The sequence below is a fragment of the Rhinolophus ferrumequinum genome, chromosome 4 (genome assembly GCF_004115265.2).
Source record: "Rhinolophus ferrumequinum isolate MPI-CBG mRhiFer1 chromosome 4, mRhiFer1_v1.p, whole genome shotgun sequence".
Lineage (NCBI taxonomy): Eukaryota > Metazoa > Chordata > Mammalia > Chiroptera > Rhinolophidae > Rhinolophus > Rhinolophus ferrumequinum.
This window is the reverse complement of record NC_046287.1, coordinates 70,141,255-70,168,861: the sequence shown is the minus strand read 5'-3', so window position 1 is coordinate 70,168,861 and position 27,607 is coordinate 70,141,255.

The window sequence follows — 27,607 nt, the reverse complement described above, 5'->3', positions numbered from 1 at the left end:
TTTGACTTCAGCAATTACAAGAGGTGCTCAAAGTGGTTACCATCAATGTAATTTTAATACAGTTTTTCCTTTCTTAAAATGTGTATACATTTTTTTGGCACCTTCGGTATATTTACAAGTTCTGACAATTAGGTTCACGAGCTTGTTGCAATGATGTTGCTAACCTTTTTTGACATTAGAGGGATTATTCATTATGAATTTGTACCAAATGGACAAACAGTCAACCAAGTTTACTATTTGGAAGTACTGAAAAGGCTGCGGGAAAAGGTTGGACGACCTAAACTTTTCACCAACGATTCATGGCTCTTGCATCACAAAAATACACCAGCTCACATGACACTGTCTGTGAGGAATTTTTAGCCAAATGACTGTATTGAAGCACCCAGATCAGGGGAGTAACCTGATCTGGCCCCCAATGACTTCTTTCTTTACCGAAAGATAAAGGAAATACTTAAAGGAAGACATTTTGATGAGATTCAGGACATCAAGTGTAACATGACAATAGCTCTGATGGCCATTCCAGAAAAAAAGAGTTCCAAAATTGTTTTGAAAGGTGGACTAAGCGCTGGCATCAGTGCACAGCTTCCCAAGGGAAATACTTCGAAGGTGACTGTGGTGATATTCAGCAATGGAGTATGCAGCATTTTTTCTAGGATGAGTTCCTGAACTTAATTGTCTGACCTCATATATTTAACAAGGAAAACGATCGAGGAAATTCAAGATGTAATTTGACTGACTTGAATACAGTTTTTAAAATGAGCTCCTGAAACACTGGGCTTCTGTAGAATAACCAGGGCACCACAGAGGAGTTTAGATGGAAAAGACCTGGTGGAGCTTCAGCACTGCTCCTTCACAACATAGCAGCTCTATTTTCACGTCTTCCCTATTTAGGTGGTATTTCTTGGTTTGGTAAAAAGATTTCACTGCTTTCAGAAGAAGCTAAAAAACTGTACACAAAACCAAAAATTCCACACAAGGAGAAACATGTAAATCAATCTGATAGTTTAATATTTATTTGTGGAGATGTTCACATTTTTAATTCTGCCCCTCCACTCTGCCACTCTTGCACAATTAGCAAAAAGCACTTGCCTCAGGCTAAGAAGGCAGTCATTCTTCATAATACATGTCACAGTTGCAGTTGATGCCATCTTTGTAATGGTCTTCTGAGCAGGGATATGAAAAGAGGACAAAATGTGTGTGCACAGAGCCTGAAAACATCAAAAAGATATACCTACAAGAGGGTCACAACCTAGGGAGCCATTAGAAGCCTTATTGGTTCAAATGAAAAGGTGTGGGACAATTGGAATTAGAGTTGTAGAAGTACACAGTCATTTAGCTAGCTACAACCCAGCACTGGCAATGATTCACAACTGATGTATCTTAGGTTGGTGCAAAAGTAATTGCGGTTTAAAAGATTAAAACTAAATGCAATAAACGCAATTACTTTTGCACCACCCTAATACCTATACACACTTCATACATGAATTGTGCTGACAAAAAGCTGAAAATAGTAAGAATATGGGTGAGTACAAGATAGGAAGCCATGATGATAGGACTTGGATCCAAGGGTGTCTCTCTAAAATAAAACTCGATTTTCAAAACTCTCAGTGAGGTGTAAAGTTACAGATAAGGGTAAAAAAAAATAGAATTGGATTGTTTACAAATTTACACTGGTTTTGCATTGATATTTAACTGAGATGGCTCACAGCAATCAATTTCTTGAGTATAGGAAAAAATCTGAAAAGAATAATTTTGATGCATTGAACATTTCTGGTGAAAAACTGCACCTATGCTGCCACTCGGTAGGTTTAGGAGAGAAGAGGTAAGCCGGTGGCTGGAAAAGAGGTTACACCATCTTTGCAACTTTTCATTGGGCAGACATGTGACTGGTATTGGTTAGGATATTAATCCAAATGTGAAAAACAACAACAACAAAAACCCACCTGGAAAAAAGATCTCAGACTAATTTAGTTTTCTAAGTTACTTCCTTTCTATTTTCATGTTTTCTGATTAATACATTTTTTTTTTATTTCCCAAAAAAGGAGAGAAAGTGAAGCACCACCTATTTGCCACCAAGCCCAAAGAGATCAGATTAACTTCTTTTCATCTTCCCTCCTCAAATTCCTCCTTCCTACCTCACTTCCTTTGTAACAAACAAGCTCAACCAAGCTCCAGGCTAAAGTTTCTCAACTTTCTTCATTTAAATACCAATGAATGTGAAGGAACAGGCACCCCAGGAGGTATTTCATTTTGCATCTTTTGCTACCAAATACAATTCAAAACAATGACTGATTTCTAAAGCCTCAGACATGTGGGGCCTTTGCAAACTTTCTTGCGGTATCTTTGCTCAGGCAGCATCACAAGCTTTGAATAATGCTAACAGAGCCCAGATCCCTTGATGAGAGAGATTAAAACTACAGGGCAAAATATTCTTTGCCAACTTGATTTGGCAAAGCCCAAATCTGCTTACGTTCAAAGGAAGCTTTTAGTTGTGCCTTTTAAAAAACAACCTATTTTATAAGTGATTTCAACCCTATTTCACACTATTAGTATTGTTTCATGTGTCGTCTTTTTATTGGGCAGTCTTGTATTTTGGTGTCCTGAGTTAATTTTCTAATGAAGGTTACCACGTAAGAAAAAATCCCATAAATTGGGATTCAGATTCGGAATTGACTGAAAGGCAGTTGAGTCCTCATTATCTATATATGTATTTTAATAGTGCTGGAACTTAGCTTCTGTACTGTGTTCACTTTCAGCATTGCCTTTAAAGGACACAAGATGCTTTTCATTTTAGAGACAAGCCTGGAGCAGATAGCATTGTATGTGAGCAGGTGAGATGCTACCTGCCAGAGAGCAGGATCAGCTCCAGGAAAGGTAAGCCTTTATGATTTTCTTATTTTGTAGGATGGATCATTCAGTCTCAGCTCTTATGTACTGTCACTATGACCGAAAAAATTTAAGGAGCCTCTGGTTGTACCTGGAGATTGTTTAGTGTTGTACAAGGGACGCCACATTGATTCTACACGGTGCAGTCTGTGGCACAAGTAATTTCATGCTCAGACTAAATTTGTGACTGGTGAGCTGCAGTAAGGAGAGAGGGGTTCTTCCATTTTGAAAAAGAAGGGCCCAGCTGAAGCCTACTGCTACGGTATATTTAGTTTCCTCACTATTTCTTCATTTTTTTCTTTTTTCTTACAAAGGTTTATATTGGTTGGGTTTAGGCTTGTGAAAATATCCTACACAAAGGGGAACGTGGAGGAAGCACATGTTAATTTGTATTATAGCTTTTTTTTTCTATTCCAAGCCATTCGTTGTTTACTTCTAACCCCACCAGACCACTACTAAAGGATGCAAATTTTGATATTGTAAGGATAAATATACATTAAACGAGGATTCTTAATTCTCCCCTTTGAAAAAAATAAGGAAAGCGAATCCCTTCCCTTCCCTTTTCTTAGAATGTTTACTTTAGAAAAACTTGCAAGTGTAAGTACAATTTCCTTTCTTAAATGTATAAATCCTTTTGAAAGCCGGATAGGCTTTTTGTCAGCTGTATGACCTAAGACTATCTTCCTTAAGGACTTGGGAGCCAGCTCTTTGAAATGTAAATATCAAAGGAGATAGCATCTCTTTCTCCCAGTCCTGTGGGAGGGTAGGAGCCTAACTCTGGTGGCTGCCTTGCTCCACGTTGTAAAACTACTTCCTGTTATGAAGACATGAAAAGATTATTTTTCCTCTGGATAAAGCCAGTTAGCCAACACAGAGAGTCACTACAATTACCATGTGGATTTAGGATGAATTATGAGTGACAAATGGTGTTGTTAAGACCATTTATTAGAGGGCCGGCCCAGTGGCTCAGAGGGTTGGAGCTCTCCGTGCTCCTAATGCTGAAGGCTGCCGGTTCTATTTCCATATGGGCCAGTGGGCTCTCAACCACAAGGTTGCTGGTTTGACTCCCACAAGGGATGGTGGGCTGCGCCCCCTGCAACTAACAATGGCAACTGGACCTGGAGCTGAGTTGTGCCCTCCACAACTAAGATTGAACGGATAACAACTTTACTTGGAAAAAGTCCTGGAAGTACACACTGTTCCCCAATAAAGTTCTGTTCCCCTTCCCCAATAAAAAAAAAAAAAAAAACCTTTAAAAGAAAAAAAAAATTGACCTTTTATTAAAGAATGAGTTACTGTTTACCTTGCAAACCTGTATGTAATGGATTGTATCTGCTAGGCTATATTGAAGGATGAGATGTCTTTGTCTCTGCAATCTCTTAGCTGATTGCCTGTGATGTCCATCACATCAGGTTTAATACTTATTCAATATTAGAACTGTTTTCTTTCTCTGCTAACTTTCTGAAGAGATTTTCTGGGTTAGATGAAGATTTTGGTTTTAATTATATTTCCCCAATAATGCCAATGACAGTTTGCCAGTGTGGACATAGCTAAAGGAGCAATTATTTGTTTCCCACTAACTGGAGAAGGCAGATGGTTGGAATCTACCAGAGGAATCTTCTTACCTCTCAGGATGCTTTCTCATATTAAATGTTTTCCTAATATATTCAGGTTAAAATATGTCTTGTATACATTTTAAAGTTCATCAAACTATGCGTAGATTTTTCATAGTCTACTGGAATGGGTTAGTAATTTTTGTCCATGACACATTGACACACAGTCCTAATTCTGAAACATAAACATAATACTAGAAGTAAACACCATTCTTTTAATCAGTGCTAATTAACTCTACTCTGTCATATTCTGCAAAAGATGAATTATTGAATGTACATCCTGAATTCCAATTAATTTGTCACTAATTGTTGTGTAACTCTGGGTAAATTTTGGTTCTTCAGGTAATAGTCAGGATTTACAAAATTAAAGAAAACTACTGAAAGTAGAGATCTAAACAAGGCATAAATTAAAAATTATGAAATATTGTATGACTATCCCAGTACACAGCTACCTTATACATTTAAGAATTGTTGGGGAGTTAATCGTAATTATCTTTAATTGGGCATCCCTACATGTAGCCATGTACTGTTTTCTTTTATGTTTTCAGTATATTTATAATAATAATGATGTTTTAAAAATTCACTGTTTTTTATTCAATATTATCACTTGGGGAGTAGATAGATATATATATTTGTCCCAGAGATGCTGCCATCACTTGAAAGAGTTTTAGAATTCCAGATAATCCACCTCAAGCAGAAACCTCTATGGGAACCAGTACTGGGGTAGTAAAGTCTACACTGTAATTGAGGAATTGCTGGAAGTTTGGCGTGTACAAGTAAGACGGATAAAAACTCCAGGGAGTCCAGTCAGTCATAAGGGTCCCCCAAACTTTTATAAGCTTTACTTCCAGAGGCTCTACCACATTCTTGTAAATAGAGAAAAATCTCCTTGGGCTTCCAGAGAGGAGGAGGGGAAAAATAATTATTGTGAAATAGCTAATAAAAAAGCATTCTGTTATTGTTCACAAGGTATGCCCTCAAGAGAAATCTTTAACCAGTGCCTGACTTTGGGGGTTTTATGAGAGCCTAACCAACCTGGTAAAAGGGAAGTACCCAACTCCTGCCATCCCGTCCCGTCTGGAGGGGAGGGCACTGAGAAGCACATGTAAAGTTCACAGCCCAGAAGAAAGGCTGGCTGAAAGACAGGCTCGATCATAGGATTATAAATGCTTCCTCTCCCCTCATACCTTGCAATCGCATCACTTGACAACATCACAATGGTCAGTTTACTGCAGTTTCTTTTCCCCAGTTCATCATGTTTGGCTTTCAATAAGAATTACAAGGTGTACTAAAAGGCAAAGTACACAGTTTGAAGACACAGAGCAAGGATTAGAACAAAACTCAAATATGGCAGAGAAGTCAGAAGTATTAAACAACAGACTAAACATAGAAGAAACCTAGATTGGGTATGGCAATGACTTTCTAGATACAACACAAACGGGAAATCCATAGAAGAAATAATTGAGCAGAGAGACTTAAAATTAAAAACTTATGCTCTGGGAAAAACAATGTCCAAAGAATGACAGGAGAGGCTACAGACTGATAGAAAATATTTGCAAAAAATATATCTGAGAAAGGACTGCAGTCTAAAATATTCAAGACATTTTTTTTTTTAAACTCGACCATGAGAAGATGAACAGCCTGATTGAAAGATGGTCAGAAAACCTGAGTAGACGCCTTACCAGGAGGACATACAGATGGCAAATAACCATATGAAAAGATGTTCCTCATCATATGTCATCAGGAAATTGCAAATTAAGACAATGGTGACATGCCACAGCATACCTATTGGAATGGCCAGGATCCAAATCATTGATGGCACCAGATGTTGGTGAGGATGTGGGGTGACAGGAACTCTCCAGAATAAAGGAACATTTATTGCTATATATAAAAATATTTGCTTCAAGTCACTAAGAAAATGTTTGCAAACAATGGATTAAACAGAAAAGTAAATACCTGCAAAATTGTGCATCTTATCAATTGGTATTGTATTTTAGAGAAAATAAAATTCAAAATTATTAGTTTTTAATATTATGACTTTTAATTCATGCCATTAAAATTACAATTCTCTAAATGTATTGCCAGTATTCAGAAATTACTGTAAACAAGTATATGCCTCCTGAAATGCATGAACAGAAGTTGCTTAAAGGACTTGATATTCACTCATGCTGCAGGATAACATCTCTGACTTTTAAAATGGAATATTAGAAGTCTTTGATCTTCAGAGAATAGGATTTAATCAGATTGAAACAAGTTAGCTGTGATGGACAGTTATTTATTTAAGAGCAATATGACTTTTTTAGCTTTGATAAGCAGAGGTGCCCTCTTTTAATATTAAAGTTGACAACTGAAGCAAGCTTACTTTTAAGTTCAGAAGGTAAAATAATGCATTCTTATAGAACCCTAGGAAGGTTTTTATGTTTTATACTGGACAAAAAAGTATCCTGGATACCAAGAAGACTATTGTATAGCTGTTTTCAGGGAACTTTCAAACCACTTCACTGAACACCCTGAGGCCCACAGACCAATCCTATCTCTTTCTGTTTCTCAGTGCCTCACTCAATACCTGACTCACAGGAAGTAGTTAACCAATAATTGGTAACAGACAACAAAGGCTAACAAACAAAAAAACAGAGACACTGTAGGATATGCCATTCCCTAGGGATGTACTATTGTCACTAGAAGTAATAGCTTTTCTTTTTCCATATAAATGTGTTCTGAGGTATCATAACAAGATTCAGAGGTTAACAAAACTACCGAGTACTTTGCATATGGTACAGGGTGTTAAGCAGCTTTTTATATATCATCTCATGTAATGCTTACAACAACCCCAATAGGTTGTTCTCACTGTTAACCCTTTGATACATGAGAAAATTGAAGCACAGAGAAATTAAGCATTACCTTCAACCAAACAACCAGTATGCAAGGCTTTGAAATCAGATATTCTGATTCTATAGACAAGCTCTTACCTACCACATCAAATTGTTTCTCAATATAAATCAAGGCCTTCAATGCAGATAAAAATGGTTTCACTGATTTTAATATTGTGAAACAAATGCACATATAAGTTATTCACCTAAGGCCATCAAGTTATCAATGAAGCCATAATTAGGACACAAAATTTGGTCTGAAAGCTAATTCACATATTAGGTATATCACCTTATGAAAAAAGCTGAGAAGTAAACAAAAACATGGAGAAACAATAAAGCTAATTATTTATTTTTAAGCTTTTTTATGATTATCGCTAAAGACCACTCTTCCTAAGGTTTCTATCTGTCAACTAATGTTGTGCTGACAGATTCCTCACTAAGGGAGTAATATATAATTTTTTTTTTTTTTTTAGGTACAGTTATAATCACAAAGGTAGTTAAATGGGGTGATGACTTGAAATTTTTCTCTCTACCCTCCCCCCCTCAAAAAATGGTATGTGGAAAGATGTTTATAAGCTTGAGATGAAAAAGACCTTGAAGCTCGAGCAGAGAGAAGCTCTCTGTGGGAGTCAGGGGCAGAAGTAGGCGTCATCTTTTCTTCAAGAAGCTTAACTGTCCTGTGTAGGGGGCAGCTTTTAGAGAGGATTAATGAAAACAACTTTTGTAAATATTGTGGTGTTGCTCCCTCCTGAACGTTGAAGAAATGTTGGTAGATGAAAGGTAAGACTCCAAACTGAAGCGAGTATCTTACCTAAATGTTTATACCAAAGGTTGTATGTTCAAACATGGCTGATTCTAGGCATGAGATAGGAATCTCTTTAGGCTTTCCAATTCTGAAAAAAAAAATGCCATATGCAGTACGTAGAGCTCTGTTAAGTTTGATTCTTCCAATTAGACTTTCCAGTTAAACTCCTTCCTCTGAAACGCATATCCCTGGAAAGTATAGGAATCAGGGCATTAAAAGTGAAGATTGATAGATTCATAGGCTGGGATTCTTTTCCACTGGAGATGTATGAGAAATGCAAAGAGCATGGCATTAGAAACCTTCTAATCATGCTCTGTTACATGATGTGAATCATTTAATTTCTCCTGGTGTGCTTTTTCACTAGTAAAATGTAGTCGGTGGCCTGGATCATCTCTAAGATCTCCCATTTTGTTAAGCTCTTCACTTTATAAGCTCTTTCTTAGCTTCATATTGTAACTCCTTTGCAACCATCCTCTAATTTTCTCTCCAAAGTGCGTACAAATCAGGGACAATATTAACAAGGGCCTCTAAAGAAAAAAAAATATGTTAGAGTTTTATATATTTATGCTTAAGTGCTGCCTCAGTGTTTACATTTATTAAGGTTCCCTGTCTATACTAACTGGAAGTGTAATAAATGGATAGTATTATTTTGCATAGAATGATAAGGTTATTGTGCAAGATTTAAAGGTATCAAGACTGTATGTAAGATAAAATCACCTGAATGTATTAGCTCTAATTTTACTCTACAGGTTTTGAATAGATTCTGTTCCATTGATGTAATTGTCTATCCTTGCACCAGTACCACACTGTCATGATGATGGTAGATTTGTAGTTAATTTTTAATGTGGTTAGTGTCAGTCCTATGACTTTGTTCTTATGCAATATTGTGTTGACCCTGATGGGTCTTTTGCCTCCCCATATAAACTTTAGAACCATTTTTATTGATATGCACGCATTAAGTTACTTGGATTTTGATTGTTATTGCATGAATGCATAGATATAGTTGAGAAGAATGAACACTGTGATAATGTCGAAGTCTTCTTATCCTTGAACATGGAATGTCTCTCCACTTACTTAGTTTTTATTTGATTTCTTTCATCAGATGTTTGTAGTTTTTGGCATGTATATCTTGTGTGTGTTTTGTTAGACTTATACTTAAGTATTTTATTTTGAGGGGTATTAATGTAACTGGTTATGTGTTTTTAGTTTTAAATCCACTTGTTCATTGCTGGTATACAGGAAAGCAATTAACTATTGTATATTAATCTTGTGTCCTGCAACCTTGCTATAATTGCTTATAAGTTCAAGCAGATTTTTTGCTTCTTTCAGATTCTTTCAGATTTTCAATATAGACAATCATATCATCTTTTAAAAGACAGATATGTTTTTCTTCTCAATCTGTATGTATGCACTTTAAATATTATTTTTGTTATTTTCTAGCAAAGAGAAAATTTTAATTTAATGATAAGCTCTTTTATATAGCAACAATCTTTTAAATGACTGCCTGAAAATCTTGATGCTTTATTCTGAGTTCTATAAAAGACTATTTAATTCACCAAACCAATGCAATGTACTGGTAATCTCCATGATATTTAAATATTAGTATATAATGTATTTGAACATACTTGTTATTTTTTATTATAGTTTATACAAAATTAAAACCTATATTTGAAGTCTGCATTAAATATATAGGGAATTGTGAAGTGTTGGGGCTAAATTAAATATATATATGGAGCTTATAAATTATAAGAGGAGTCTTATTTAGATATACTGGATGACTGGAATTGTTACAACACTGGAATTGTGACTAGAACTTTTTTTACAAACTTCTAGCTCAAATTTTACTTTGTTAGTACAAATAGTCTTATTCGCATAATTGGTATGTTTCCTCTAGTGTATCTGCAAAATACTGAACTTGTTGTCTAGTAGATTGATTTTTTCAGGTTTCTGAATGAAGGCTTGAACTTTAAAAAGTGTGCCATTTAAAATTAAAACTAGCACTTTAAACCTGAAAGGAAAGTATAAAATATATCTACATTTGGACATAGCATTCTAAAGAATGAGAAAATACAAAATAAAAACTTTCTGAAACGTTAATATTATCAATCTGAGGGATTTTTAGAATAAGTGAGTTTTCTATTTTTGTGACAATCATGGTTAACTGCTGTTAAAAAGTTCTAGTGAAGTCGTTTTACACTGAAAAATTTGTAAATGGTATCTGTCTCTGAAAAATGTTTTGTATGATATTTACAAGTATTCTTTTTTCTATTGGAGAATTTATTTTGTTCTCTTCTGGACTCTTTGATTTCAATCATGAAGTAAAAATCTATACACACACGCATATTGGTTGTATTGAATGCTGATTCATATAGACTTTGTAACTTCTGACACTTTCAGCGAGGGAGAAATTAATGTTTTCTCAGTAAAGGACATGGATTATAGACATTTTACATATTTAGTGCCCTCATACATTTCTATGCAAAAAATATATTGTTATTCCTTTTTAAATTATTGTCTTAATCGAGGTAACAGGTTCGCATTGTATAAAAGGCAAATAGTTGTATAAGGAATAATGAAAAGAGTAGCACCAAGCCTTACTCCTTACAATTCTGATTCTTATTCTCAATATGAATTTAGTTCCATGATCCTAAATAACAGGCTTATTCTGTTATTCTTTATTTTTAGTTTTAGACATTACTTATTCATTTTCTAATAAAGATGATGAGAATTCAGCTATCTTAAATAACCACAATCCTCCCCTTACAAATTATCTGGATATAATAATTTTGGTTAAGTCAATAATTCAAATCAAACAAAAAGGTTTATTTTTACATTGACTCTGTAAATATTATTGGGAGAATGCGTGTAAGGATGAAGGAGAGAGGTAGTAGGAGTCACACACTGAATAAAATTAGAAGTGAAGGGAAGGAAGCAAAAAGGATCAAACATAGGCAAAGATACAAAAATGAAATAGTGAACAAATATATGTAGGTTTAGAAAAAAGCAACTTTGTACAGAAGGAAATACTTGGTCAGAGAACTGCAGCTTTAAGATGAATATATAGTTACAGGCGAGGATTTGCAGGGGCCCCTTCCTTCAGATCTCCCAAATGAGTCTGCTACAAGGAGTACATCTAGCTGATGGTCTTTAGCCAAAGTGTCCTGGGGATCTATAAAGGTGTTCAGGTCAACACATCTTTCTTGGCAACTTCCAGCCAATGACTGAGCAGCGTGGAATGGCTGGGCCCTAGTAATTTCTATCCGATCTTCATGCTTAATCTCCTATCAGGCTGCCTAAGACATTCTCAGAGCTGCACCCCAGTCCCAGGCTTTTCCTACTCAACCCTTCACTTCCCCCTTCTCCTTTCACGAATGTCAGGCCGTCATCAATGTCTTAAAGTTCTTGACTACTCCTGCGCCCCCTCTTCATCTTTCACAAGCATTCTCCCCAGTAAAATGATTGATATGGTATACCATCATTGCATTTTATTTATTTTACTCCCATCCCCACTTATTATAGCTAATACTTGAATATTTGTTTATTTAAATTTTTGTGAACCAATTACTAATTTCCCAAATTCTTCACCAGAAATTTAAGTCTACTCTCCCTATATAAATATATGTTATTTGGTCTATCAGTTTCTCTTTTCTAAGTCTGTAGGTAAGCTGTCACCTTAGGAATTTCCTACATCTAAAGAGGAATTTCCTTTCTCTCTCTTTGTTCTAGAGTCTATTTCCTGAATCCATGTGTTCCTCTTTGTGGACTGGAAGACTCAATATTGAAAAGTTGAGAACACTCCCAGCATTTACTATAAATTCACTGCTATTCTAATTAAATCTCAGTTTATTCTGTGGTAATCAACAAGCTCATTTCAAAATTATAATACAATAAAAGTGCAATAATAATCTTGAATAAGAATAACTAAGATGAATCAAAGAAGATGACACAACAGGCACAGAACATTAATAAAATATGTTATGTTTCATTAATTTGTTAAATAATAATTAAAAAATAACCATTGCATAAAATCATAGATGTACTTGTTATAACAGGATGTGACAGAAATGAACAAAGTGAAGTCATGCTAAGATGTTTGTTTGGTATAGGAAAGTAGGCTTAGGTTTACTTGATATAGAGTAGACAGATTCTACTGGTTAGTTACGCCTAATATTAAATATCAGTTCTCCGGTTCTTTGCCAATGCACACCGGTGTTAAATAGTTTGAGTATAAGCATTAAAAGAAGAAATATTGGTTAAAAACAATTTGATGTTTAGGTGTTAAAAATATGAGGTCACCATTGAAACAACTGAACAAATTGAATTCAAGAGGAAGAAGAAAAAGAAATAAAGCAAACAGTTCAACAGAAGGCAAGAACAATGTAGAGATCAACAGGAAAGCTTGGTTTAATTCTCATAATGATGGCAAGAATAAGCCCACACATATCAATCATTATAATAATTGTGAGTGTTACATTAATCCTGAGAGAGAGGTGGGGGGAGGGAGTACAGAGAGAGAGAGAGAGAGAGAGAGAGAGAGAGAGAGAGAATTAAGAGAGGAACAAAGCCTTTCCAAACCAGATTTATCTCTAAAAGGCCACAAAGTGTGTGCACAGAAAGACCAATAATATAGCATTATTATTCAGGGTTACCAAATAGCCATAGTTGAGAAAACATTCCTTACAAAGGAATTCTAGCTTATGAATGTAGAATTAATGGCAGCATTATAAAACTATATTTGTAATCCATGAATTAATGATAAGATGGTTCTCTAAGAAGAAAAGCTATCATTTGTAGGAGTTGCTATTTTTGTGGTGTAAATAGTCCCATTGTAGTCAGTTTAAAGTTACCAACATGAAGTCCTGGAAGTCGCAAAGAAATGTACATAATTGGCTCTTATGAGATAATGGAAGCAGGATCCATCACACCAATAGAAATAATTGATTTAGGCAGATTTTAATCAATGGATAAAACCATTAGAAGACAGATTAATGGGAAAGTTAATGATGAAGGGACAAAGATTTCACCTCCTGAAACCACTGATCAATCTCAGCATTACTAGTAATGCTACTACCAGATATTAAGTACCTTCTATGTACATATGAGGTACACAGCACCTTCTTCTTAGTAAGAGTTTTTGACAATAAATAAATAAATAAATAAATAAATAAATAAATAAATAAATAAAATTATATTTGGATCTAATCAAACCTGTAGAACTAATTTGAAGATTACAACTGCAACAGAAGAAATAATACAATAAATGGAACCACTAAAAGGCAAATAGATCCAGACTGTAGGATGTTCTATCAGTCAACTGGCCTGGTATCTTCAACAAATTAAAAACATAAATTAGAAAAAAAGTTGTGAGCAGTATTTGGAGTAAAGGAGGATAAAGAGACTTAATACTCTAACAAAAAGGGTAGATCTTGTTTGGATTTTGATTCACAAAACAAATGATAAAATGGTATTTTTTAAAATTATTGTGGAAATTTGAATATTTGGGCACTAAATGATATCAGTTTAGGTATTACATGTTTTCTTTAATGTGATTATAGCATTTGGGTTATGGATGAAAATGTTCATAGTTTTAGAAATTATATAATGTCTGGAATTTTCTTTAATATAACTTAAGGGACAGAAAAATATCTTTATAATTTTGTCATAAGTATGGTCAGCAAATAGAGGTTACTTACGTTTTTCAGTCTTCTTTAGCACATGTTTGAAATGTTTCATAATAAAACTTTATTGCAATTGAGCAAAAGTTGTATTTGAATCATGTAAGCGTCGAACATAAATACTTGGAATTAATCTAAGGAGTTTGTAAGACTTTCATAAAGACAATGATATTTTTTTAAACACTCAAAGGAAAACGTAAATAACCAGCAGGAAGTACTGTGGCCATTAATGGGAATAATCATTGGTAGGTGATTCCAGCAAACAGGAGAGAGAGTTCAGGAGGAATAAGACAGAGAAAATACAACCAAATATATGTGTGCGTTACTGAGGTTGCCTTTTTGGAAAATAGGGACACATTGGGGATTGATGACAACTCTTTTCAAAGAGATCCTCACTAATAACTTCTTCAGCCTTCTAATAAATTATTTCTATTTATGTCCCAGAGATGGATATTGAGCATAAGGGTCTCATAATTAATTTATCATTCTCTGTCTTGCATAGGTGATCTGGCAGGTATTTTAATAATCCCATCCTTTATGCCTTCTACCCAAATTCCAAGAAAACAAGAAAATCATTCCTTAGACTATCTTATTATATTTCTGGTAATTCTGAACAAAATACCATTCATTTGGTAAATTGAACTCCATGTCCTGTTTCTCTTGGAAGAGTTCAAATTCAACCAAGTTTCTCTACCGAGTTTTAACTTGATGGTCCAATGACTTTTCCCAAAGTTACTAATTAAAATTTCAGGAAACTGGCAAATATTAAGTACGCTAGGCTCAAGTGATCCAATATTATTATAAAATACAATAGAATATCCATTGAGTGCTGTGTTATCTGTCTATTGACAATCTTGAAAGAATTTGACCTTTAAGACTTTAAATTAAAGTTGCTTCAGTTTACAATAAACTATTTTCAGTGATATGCAGAATATGAAAATATATAAATTTTCTATAAGTCTCTTTATCCTGTTTATTCCACTGGTGAGTTAATCTTCATTTAAGCAGTCCCTTTAACTGAACTCCCCAACAATGCTGGGTAACTGTGGTGTCATTTTATCTTCGTTTTAATTTAGTAATAACTTCATTGTAATTTTATTCCATCTTAATTTTATTCTATCTTAAGGCAGGTGATGGAAACAAAATCTAGAATAAACTTACCTTTGATTTGGCCTGCTTTATAACTATGTCAAAATAGACTACTAGACTTTATCAGGCTGTCTGAGAAAAGCATATTATAATACCTATACTTTAGATTATTTCACAGACGCTTCTATAGGCCAATTTAGATTTTACAATTTCTATCTCAAATGATTGAGGTATCATTGACTTTTCAATTGCTCCCGAACATGAAACACATAATCTCTTCAAACTGTTTTTGAAGTGCTTTAGTCAACCTCCAAACTGCTGAAAAGGCTTGAATACAGGTTTTAATTAACATACTTTTTTGAAGTCTTTAGGAGCAATCAATTCTCCTGTGGTTATTTGACGTAGGTTCCTTATTGTTTCAAATATATTTCTCATCTCAAAACTCTTTACTAGTTTGTGAACAGGTCCTGCAATTCAAATTCAGTGATACATAAGGCCAACTTATAATTCATTTTTCGTTATGTGGTAATGGATTTCCCTGATAAATTTTCAGTTGAAAGAAGAGATAAATGAAGACATAGCATGGATGTGGGTAAAGTATGTTTGAAATAGTTTTTCTTTTACAGAAATCTTTAGTACTGTTAAATTTCAATTAAATATGTTGTTGTATGGTTTAATTTGAATGATGATACTATCTCAGGAAGTAAACGAGAAGGAAAATTAATCATATGAGGAAGCCTAATGAGAAAACATTGAAGGAAGGGGAAATGTGTATAATAATAAACTAAGCTTTGTGGCAGTTAGGTGGTTATATTGCAACTCATATTCTCCAGTGGTGTAAGATTCATAATTACACCACTTTTACAGGGATTTTTACATTGCCTGATGAATAGAAGAGCACTATATGAGAGTAGTTGAACTCTCATATATGAGAGTATGTTGCATATCCCCATCTAAACACATATAAAGACTTTTCCTAGGTGTTTGAAGATTGGGCTGAATGAGGAATAATGAAAATACAGCTGCATCCTTCTCTATAGAATGCAGGTAAATGTGTAGAATAACAGCAACTATTTAATGATCACTTACTCTGAGCCAAAATGTGTCCTAAACGTTTTACATGCATCATCATATTTAATCTTGACAACAGATTTATATGTCAGAATCTATTAATTTTCCCATGCAATGATAAGGGCATCAAGGTACAAGGGAACTGGGGACTAACTCAGGCAACCTCTACTAGCACAGGATTTAAGTTAAACAGTCACATGTAGATCAAAACAAAATTATCAGAACAGTCCAGTATTACTGTAAAATCTTTCCATGTGTAACCTCAAACCAGCAGACAATTCAGAAAATGTATTATTTTTTTTCCTTGTATATGCTTCATGAGCTCTTCCAGGAGATTGGGAGTGGGCAGGCAAATGAATGCTTTTCCAGGAGCTCACATCAGGATCACACCTTTCACTCATCCATCCATTGCATCTAGATCTCTTTTACAAAGCTAATCTCTAGGAACAATTTAAACCAATCCTTTCTGCGGGAAAAATGTTTAAAGAGTGCTCAAATCACTCTACTGTCAGAGATTCTCTCATTAGAGATTAGTATATCAGTTTGGTTCTTAGAAGGAAATAGAAGGAATCCTCAATTAGGATCACAGAGAAAGACTTTAATGAAGAGTGTGGGAAGGTTTAAAGTAACCAATTAGGGAGGTCACAGAACCCAGGAACAACCAATAGCAGGAAACTATGATCACCACCTGGCCTCAGTGGCAAAGGGAAGAATGTTTCTGAGTGTGAACTGGATGGAGGAAGTGGGGATGTTCAAAAGAACCTATAATTATAGAGAGAGACATTCACTACCAGAATGGTGGCTTCTATGGCCAGCCACTACCAGAACTGAGAAGAATGTGAGAAGAATTCCCCTGCTACTCTTTCCTTTCATTCTACAATCTACTGCTGTTGCCTTCCATTAGCTGAGTACAACCTGAAGTCAAAAGGCAAGAAAGCCCAGGTAATGTAGTCCTTGGAGGTCCACTCCTTAGAACACAACAGATATAAGAATAGCAGAGAATAAGTCTATGGGGAAGGAGGAAGTGACAAATTGAGATTAGTCAATCCCACACATTTTGCAACTCAGCATCCATTCTCACCCAACAGAGAGCAAATCACAAAACCCATCTGTCACCAAATCATCACAGGGTGATGTCAACTTACTCATACCCTCTATAGATTGTATAACACAGCATTAGCCACATAAGGTTTAAAAAATTGAGGAAAATCCAATCATTTCACATAAGACGTACCATATGTTGCCATGTATAATGCACACCCATATTTTTGGCCCAAACTTTCAGGGGAGAAAATCTTTTGTTTTAATTTTTTAATTCAAATTTTTATTTGTTACATTTAGGTACTTGTTTTTGTATTATAAAGTAAATAAAGAAGCAAAAACTCATAGACACAGACAATAGTTTAGTGGTTATCAGAGTGGTAAGGGGGGGTGGTAGATGAGGGCAAATGAGTCAAATATATGGTGATGGAAGGAGAACTGACTCTGGGTGGTGAGCACACAATGTGATATATAGATGATGTTACAGAATAGTACACCTGAAACCTATCTAAGTTTACTAACCATTGTCACCCCAATAAACTTTAATTAAAAAAAAATGAATTTTAGCATTTATTTTTTAACATATTATGGTACAAGAAATTTTATGTAACAAATAACTACAAAACACATAAACAAACACAAGGTACAAGAAATTTTATGTAGGATGAGGATGAGGGGGATCAAATGTATGGTGATGGAAGGGGAGCTGACTCTGGGTGTTGAACACACAGTGTGATTTATGGATGATGTGATACAGAGTTGCACACCTGAAATCTATGTAATTTTACTAACAATTGTCACCCCAATAAATTAAAAAAAAAAAAAAAACAATAGAAAAAAAAAAGAAAAAAAAAAGAAATTTTATGTACCAGTAACAAATTTACGATATTTATACATCATAGAAGGCCAAGAACTCTTTGTCATTGCAAGTTCTCTGTAAGATCAACAAATCCCATTATCGTATTCCAGGGTATAATTTTGCATACAGATATCGTTATTGATTTTTAGAGTTACATTTTTAACTCATAAGCATAAGTAAAACAATTAAAAACGTTATAGATATGGAATTAGTACTACCTGTGTATAATGAACATCCTTATTTTTCCCTCACAAATTTGGGCAAGAAAGTGCACATTGTATACAGCAAAATACAGTAGCTACTGTAGTCTCTATCTCCTTAGCCAATTACAAGATCAAAGTTAGTCATTGTAATTCCCTTCTTCCTCGAATTCCTTATTCCCTTTACACTACTCAGTAACTTTGTTGGTTGGGGTTCTTTACCTGCTTGGGCAACCCCAAAATTTACTTCCAAAGAGTCCATGTCTATGTTGGTTGTGACCATGTTCAGTCATCCTAGTTTCCCATTGACATTATTGAACGTGGGAATACAAAGAAATTCTGTAAGAAGTTCCCAGGTCCAAGCAGAGTCATCCTTCTCTGTTAGGTATAATATTATTTTCCTTTAGTAATTTGGATAAATCACCATAGCTTACAAACTAATCCCCGATTTTTGTTAGTTCAGTAGAAGAGGGGTTCAAAATGGCCAGCTGGCAATCTCACCTTCCAGTTTAATGAAATCATCACTATGATCTTTGGCATAAACATCGTCTTGGGTACGAGGACTGCCAGTACAATTGAGCCCGTTTGTGTGGATAGGAAGAAAACTATTGTAGATGGATTATGAGGTATCATAGTAATCCATCTTCTCCACCCATTTAAGTAATGACTATGAAGAAACAGCATAATATATTGTCTACTATTTTAAGGCATGATGCAACCTATAGGACGGGACCTCACTCAAATGTTCTGTCTTTTGTTTGTTTTTCTGTTTTCTCTCCTAAATGGCACTGGAGATAAGTCATCAGTTGTCTACTTTCATAATGCTATCAGGTCAGCTGATTTGGCATGATGGGTTCAAAGTACTATCAGTGGATTCTGTGACATAATCACTGGCACTTTTTGTTAGTGGTAAAATAAGTTATTTAACTAGAAGCAATCTTATATTAGCTAAATGGCAAGGAATAAGGCATTCTGTAAGTGTATAAATGGGGCATTAGCAGAATTATCATAGAAAGAAATGGTCAGCCTGTATCCAGAATAGCTCTCTATTTCTGTGAAAACAAACCACTTGCTCCTTTTATAAAGAAAGACATTTTGTGTAATCAGTCTTCAATTATGCAGCTGGTTAGTCCACTGGACAATGATGCCAAATTGGCTCAGTATTAGCCTTTTCTTTCTTTCTTTTTTTTCTTTTTTTTTTTTTTTTTTTTTCACTTGGGCACAAAGAAGTCAGCTTTGTTGAGAAAAAGTCCATGTTATTGAGCTCATGCAATGTCCATCTGTCCATCCTTGCCAGCACAGCCACTTTGTATATGGACCTACTAACCAAGAACCAGGAATCTGAAAACAAATGGACTTTTTTACACAAGTACACAAAGAACAAGACCAGAAACAGATCTTCTCGTCTATCTGATTACTGAGATCCTCTTCTGTAGTAAATGTTCTTTAGGGAATTTAAGTGAGACACAAACATTTTTGTACTTCGTTCCTATTTTGATAGAGCAATCCAATTACCATGACTCCAGACCTCCATTACCTATCTTCCAATCTTGTCCTTTCTAAATTCTTGACCAGCCGGCCAACCCATTAGGCATTCCTCAGAAATTAGTATAGAACTGGACCTTTCCAAATAAAGTAAACAGCCAAATTTACTGCTCGAATCACTACCAACTGGGGAGATATTGCTTCTGTCTGACACAATTGTCTCTGTGTGATGCTGAACTGCAGCTGACTAATCCAGCTGGTGATAGTTGCACACCAGGCAGACCCATTGGCAAACCAGGCCTCTGTGAATCTCTCAACTGTTAATTGGTTAATTGGGTCCTCTTTTGTTATTTGAAAACTGATCATTACATTGATAAGGGGTTGGAGGAGTGACAGTGAATTAGTAGAAGTGAATACAGTCAATGAGCCACATGATGTGAAATTTACTTGTCTCTTCCAAATTTACTCAGCCCTGACCTTGAAAAACAGCATTTTCACTGATAATGGAATGCTACTGCACACCAGTAGCTTTATGATTTGATAGATCAAAAATTACTGGATTTCTTGGCAAGATGTGTTGCCAAGTGACTTGGTGTACACTGATAAGGTAGGTGCCCAGTAGCAAGCCAGGAAATTCTTTTATGAATAAAAAAATAATTGTAAAGAGAAGAGTTTATCACAGCTTTGCTTCAGTCTCTTAGAGGTCTACACTGTGATTCCCTTTAGGGACTCCATATTGTCCCTGATCTGCCACAGGCACTTCAAATACCACTGGATGCTCAAATATAAGGCCAAGATCTCAGAGCAGTTTGCACCCAAGAATGGATCTTAAGTTTTCTCTTGTCCTGGATCTCACACAAAACTGGTGACCTTCTAGTTATCCAGTGAATACATGAGTGACAGCAGCATACTCAGATTTGATATATGCTGTCTTTGAAATTCAAACTGATACACCAAACATATGACCTCTGTCTTATGGTTGGAGGTGAAAGCTACAGTTAATGTTTCTAACTTTAGAGGGTATATACCCACATATATCAGACCGCTAGATAAGTGAGAACTTCATGACAGGATAGCTTTCCATTTCGTAGCACCCTATGTCTTATCGAAGCACCCTCTAGCACCCAATGTCTTATGGAAGCATCCAAAGTACTTATTCCTTCTTTGTCACCACATCCAATAAGCAAAATATCATTAATGTAGTGGACTTGTGGTGATGTTCAGTGGGATACATGTTGTTTAAGGATGCTCAGGATTAGAATGTTAGAGCATAGTTTACAGCCAGAAAAGAAGACCTTGAAGTTCTACACTGCCACATGAATGTGAGCCACTTCTGAATATTTTACGTTTCTGTGTATTAGGTACCAGAGAATATGTCTTATATTCGTCAGTAAAGATATCACATAGTTAGAAAACCCATTTAAAATTTATCAAAATCCACAATAATCTTTAAGAGCCATTTGGTTTTTGCACCATCCAAATAGGTGAATTAAACAGGGATATGATATGAACCAATTTTCTACATCTCTCAAGTCTCTGACGATGACTCCAATTCCTGCATGAGGTTAAATTCTGCTCTTGGATTGTTATTTCACTAGGGATGACAGTTCCACAGATTCCCACTTGGTCAGGGAACCACTCTGTGGATTTCACCAGTTACTACCGTGTTTCCCCAAAAATAAGACCTAACTGGAAAATAAGCCCTAGCATGATTTTTCAGGATGATATCCCCTGAACATAAGCTCTAATGCATATTTTGGAGCAAAAATTAATATAAGACCCGGTCTTATTTTCAGGGAAACACGGTAAGTATATCTATTTCAAGTATACTTTCAGGAACTGGAGAATAACCACATTTTTAAATCCAAACTGTGAGACAGACTGGGCCATATCTCCATCCATTGCGACTTCCGTAGCTCATTCCTTCAAATCTGACTTAGGGACAGTGGTGGGATTCTTGGCCTCTAGGATTTAGTGTCAATTTAGAGCCAGTGAGCAATAACCACTAGAATACCTAGGTATTCTCTTTTTTTTCAGGACACATTCAACCCAGTATACGACAGCATATTTTCTGGAATAGGTTTAGAGGAAAATGTATAGTATACAATGTAGTCATCTTAAAGTTTCTTCTTCATAAGGACCTGAGCCCTCCCTCAATAAAGAGGTGAAAGGACCTAAATCTAAGAACTAGGTAAATAGTCATGAATACCTACTATTAACAAGAATCAGTTTATTGACCTTTTGACAAACTGCTCCAATTACATAGATCAAGCAATTGAATTGCTCTGTAGGTTATCTATTCATTACTGATAAAAACTTATTGATAAACTAGCTCTTACAACAGATCCCTTTGGGTAAAAATATGAGTATGTTGTTTTCCACTCCCTGCACCCCATCTTTATTATGGTAATTGTACCCACTCAGTCTCTGAAGGTTAAGCACCACTAGTCCAGTATCCAATTATTTCTATTGAAACCATAAACCCAATTCCATAGTAACATCTCTTCTAACTTTTCTAGGACATCGGTGGTCCCTTCACCAATGTGTTTCTTTATTCCTTGGTAAAAACAATGTCCTCAAAGAGGACTCATTTAAATGTTATGATTAGCATGTAAGATTACAACAAAAAGATAGCCAGCCATCTTGGGGCAGCTGGATGTCTCAGTAGGTTAGATCGCGAGCTCTTAAACAACGGGGTTGCCGGTTCGATCCCCACATGGGCCAGTGAGCTGCACCTTCCACAACTAGATTAAAGATAATGAGCTGCCACTGAGTTGCCAGGAGAAGCAGCTGGATAGCTCAGTTGGGTAGAGTGGGAACTCTCAACAACAAGTTTGCCAGTTCAATTCCCGCATGGGATGGTGGGCTGTGCCACCTACAACTAAAGATTGGAGAAACGGTGACTGGACTTGGAGCTGAGCTGCGCCCTCCACAACTAGATTGAAGGACAACAACTTGGAGCTCATGGGTCCTGAAGAAACACACTGTTCCCCAATATTCCTCAATTAAAAAAAAAAAAAAGCCATCTAGGAAGCAGGCCCTTCTCACCAGACACCAGCACCATGATCCTGAATTTCCCAGCCTCCAGAACTGTGGGAAATAAATGTTTGATGTTTATAAACTACCCAGTTTATGGTATTTTTGTTATAGTAGTCCAAATGTATTAAAATAAGCATATACTGCAAGATTGTGTCTTATTTATTAGCATTTACATAGAGAACACAAATATACAAAATTGATCTAGATTTCTAGAATTGGGTTAGTGGCTGTCTTCAGTTGGGAGGGATTTGTATCCGTAAGGAGGATAGGGTTTAATCTTTCTTAATGTGGATGAGGGTTCCACAGGTGTGCTCTGTTTATGAAAAGTCATCAAATTGTGCACTTACGATAAATGGAGTCTATGCATTCTCACTGCCTTTTCCTTTGTTTCTAAGATTATTGATTTTTTCCTTCTGACTTTTCTATATTTCAAATGTAGGATGGTCTAATTGTTCTGGGCATTGATCCTTTATATTCTACAATAATGTGCCAAGTACCCATCACGTTACATTTTATAACATATCATGAAGGCAATAAAGCAGGGTGCTTTTAACATAAAGTTTTAAATATTTCATTAAAATTTTAGGGCAAAAGTTTTTATTTGGATCTTTTAACTTCCATCTGTCTCTAAAATTCCCTCATAAGACCATAGTTAATACGTAACACTGTACTCAGTTCTTTTTGCTCCTGGTCCAGATTGCTGGGACCAGATAGATGTGTGTGACATTCTCTCCACTTTCTGTCTAAATTTTTTCTCGGAACTTTTTTTCCCTTACCTCATTGATTTCCATACTTGTCTAAATACTAAGGCAAAAGAATTATATTCTCAAATAAAACCTTCCACTACTTCCACTACACATATAATTTGGATGAATCCAATGACTGCCTTAGTTATATACCACCTTTGTATTCTATGAAGTATCACTAGTATAATTAATAGATTATTAACTGAGGATTAGTTATCTGACCAAAGCTTCACTGACCCTTAGCTCTTTCATAAAGAGCACAGTAAGCTCCCTACAAGTATTTGGTGGGTAATTATTTGGACTCAAGTGATGACACATGAGCAACTAATTTTAAAGGATTTGTCAAACAGTTGCAATGGTGGCAATTTTATACTGATGGCTGACTTTATTTTTAACTATTACTTAAGTAACTTGTGCAAATTAAATTGGTTGTGTGTGTGTGTGTTAACACAGTGTAGGAATTCAGAAATCACTCATATGTAGTTAATTTAATAATGACAAGGCCACCTGATTATTAGAACAAAAACTAGATACTAATTTGTATTCTGTGAGTCCCCGTGACTTTTGTATTCTATTTTATTATAAAGAAAATTATTTTTTAAAAAAATGTTTTGAAAATGGAATCCACATCTACCTCAGAAAGCTTAGGAAACCTTAGAGTACAAGGACTGACAATTAGATTCACGAACTCATCCTAGAAAAAGTGCTGCATACCTCATTGCCAAATATCACTACAGTCACCTTTGAAGTACTCCCCTTGGGAAACTATGTACCAATGCCAGCTCCTAGTTCACCCTTCAAAGCACTTTTGGAACTCTTTTTCTAGAATGGCCATCAGAGCTGTCATCGTATTATTATTACCCTTGATGTCCTGAATGTCATCAAAATGTCTTCCTTTCAATATTTCCTTTATCTTCTGGTAAAGAAAGAAGTCACTGGGTGTCAGATCAGATGAGTTGGGAGGGTGTTCCAATACAGTTATTTGTTTACTGGCTAAAAATTCCCTCACAGAATGTGTCGTGTGAGCTGGTGGACTCATGATGCAAGAGCCATGAATTGAGGAAAATTTCAGACTGTCTAACTTTTTCATGCAGGCTTTTCAACACTTCCAAATAGTAAACTTGGTTGACTGTTTGTCCAGTTGGTACAAATTCATAATGAATAAACCCTCTGATATCAAAAAAGATTAGCAATAACTTTGCAACAAGTTTGGAAACTTAACTGACAGACCTCATACATTAGAGTATCCTGAGTTGGCTCATGATTTAATCTGACATTTATGCAGAAGAGAACTTTGAAAATCGAATTAAAAAATAATTGATTCAATGATTTGAGTATTGATGAGCCTAAGACACCAAAGGATATAAAGTTAATGTTGAAGAGAGTACACATAATATTTTTAATAGGGATCTTCCAGATACTTTTCTAGTTGAGGTCAATTGAAAGATGATTTTTGGCAATTTGATTAGTGTCGATCCTCAAATTGCAGATATAATTAGTTGTTTTTTTTTTTTTTTTGCAGTAATGGCTTTGTCCATTTAAGCCATTTGAGAGAATAGATCTATTAATTTGTGGCATTTTAAAAATTCTATTGATATATTTCAAAGTACATTTCAGGACACCAGTATGTGAACCCCTCAAAGACATGTGCTGTGCCTTATTCAGCTCTGGGACATAGACCTAATTACTGCAGATGCACAATAAGTATTCAATGGCTGGCTTCTGTGGAGATTCTGCTGGACAATGTTTACTAAGGTCTGATGAGGCTCTGATGTAGTACGCATATAAGGGTTTTGTGACTTTTTCCAGGATAATTTGCTTATTTAAAGATTTTAAGTTTTCTGCATGACAAGGTTCCAAGTGTTTCAGTTTTTGGCAAAGTGTCATAAGTCAAAAATTTAAATTGAAAAAGGCACAACCTAGTCCCTTTTAAATGAAGGAGCTGACAATTTTGTGATTTATAAGTATTTAAGTTGTCACTGGCCACCCAGTGTCTTGCTAATGATTTCTACCCTTTAGATGACAAATCCTACTGATTAACTGTCCTAATTGCTACTGTGCACATTCTTCCTTAGCAGGAGTCTAAGTAATTTGGAAGACACTTTTTTTTTTTTTTAACTAGAACTTTGCTTGAATCATTAAAATGCAGCCAGAGAATTTCTTTACAAATATACCTACAGTATTTAAATTTACCATGTGCATGTGTTAAAAGACAAGTAAACTTAGATGTATTTGGTGATTTATTTGAATAGTAGGGGTGTGTTCGATTTTAGAAAAATGTCTATAATATAACACTTTAAAAACAAACATTTTTGAAGAAATTTTATAGACGTAACCGAAAGGTTTAGTACTCTAAAGAAAAATTATCTTAGACACATTTAAAAAATAGTCTTAGAGGATTTAAATTCTATGTACCATATCCCTAACATATGTTAATTTATACAAAACACTGTAAAAATTACATTGATTTCTTAAAGGGGGTATATATAACACAACAAAGACAAATACTGCATGATCTCACTTGCATGTGGAATCTGAAAAAGTCAAAGTCATAAAGTAGGGAGTAGAATGGTGGTTGCTAAGGGCTGGGGGGGTGGCCAAATGGTACACTTTCAGTTTCATAAGATAAATAAGTTCTGTAAATCTAATATACAGCCTGGTAACTATAGTTAATAATACTGTATTTTATACTTGAATTTTGCCAAGAGAGTAAATCTTAAGTGGTCACACATGCATACACACACACACACACACACACACACACACACACACACACAATTGTAATATGCGAAGTGATGGGTTTGTTCATTAGCTTAATTGCAATAATTATTTCACAATGTATACATAAATTAAAATGCCACATTGTACACCTTAAATATATACAAATTTTGTCAATTATACTTCAATAAAGATGGAAAAGAAAAGAGGTTCTTTCCATGTTGTAAATGGCAGAGCCATTTGTATTATATTGCCACTTTTTGTTTTTGTTGGTTATACTTAAAGTCATATCTTGGAAGCTTTCTCTGGACACTATAAATGGTTAAGGCAACAAAATTAAACTCTAACAGAGAAGAATAATTGTATGTTTGTAGGGTACAATTCGTGAATTGCTAAAAAATTTATATAAATGATTCAATGTTATATTCTAGTAAATGTTGTCTTTATTGATATCCTAAGACCTCATCCAGACTCTGACATGTACATCAAAACAGCTCAGTTTATGTATTTGTAAGCTGCTGTTACTCCCAATTTGACTCACAATGTTATTTTTTAAACGTTTATTCTTATTTTCCCATCTAAAGTGTTTTGAAGTCAATTTTGGGACTCCCTGACAATTACAACCCGATTCACAATCCCATTTCTTGACTGCAGTTATTATGTAGTATTGACCCTTTTTACCATTTTGGCTCCCATTTTCACTGCCCGCAGACTCACTTATAGAAGCTATAGCATTGCCAATGCCCATGAAGTGAATGCCAATGTTTATATGTATCTAAAACTTATCTATAAAATTGAACAATGTTCTTTGTCCACAAGTGTATCATGTCAAGCCTTTTATCATCTTCAACTTCCCACATCAGTCTTAAACTATTCAATCTAGTTAAAACAGTGAGTTAAAAAAAAAAGTTTTCATATTTAAGTTAGTTGACTATATCTAAATTAGCTCTTAAATCTGTGTATATATATATATAATTAGTAACAAATAAAAACAAGAGAAAATTAAAATTGAAATGAGGGGCAGTCAAATAAACAAGTGTTTCTTTTCAGATTTTAAGTGGTTATCTAGAGACAAGTTTATGTGAGCTATCACTTCTGGAAAAGAGGCCATTTGGTAGACCATCTGTAGTTTCTGACTGTTTTTTCCTGAGTAAGTAAGGGAATTTATAATACATAATTAATCTAATTCAGATGGAGGTTGTGTTTTTGTAAAATAATAACAAAATGTCATTAATTTAGCACTATTTGACAACTGCCTTGATTAGTAGAGATTCAAATTGCATTCTAGCAGTGTGTATATGTATCCACTAAGTGAGGAAAAGAGGAAAGGGGACATTCATAACTGTCTTTTCAGCCAAATTAATTCTGGAAAATCTTTCATAGCAAACTCTGTGTATTCCCATCTTATTGTTTAGTTAACAATTTCCTCATTAATGGCTTTGGAAACAGTGTGATTGAACAGAAACTATTTAAAAAGTAATGAGAAACATTGTTCCAGCATTCTGACATT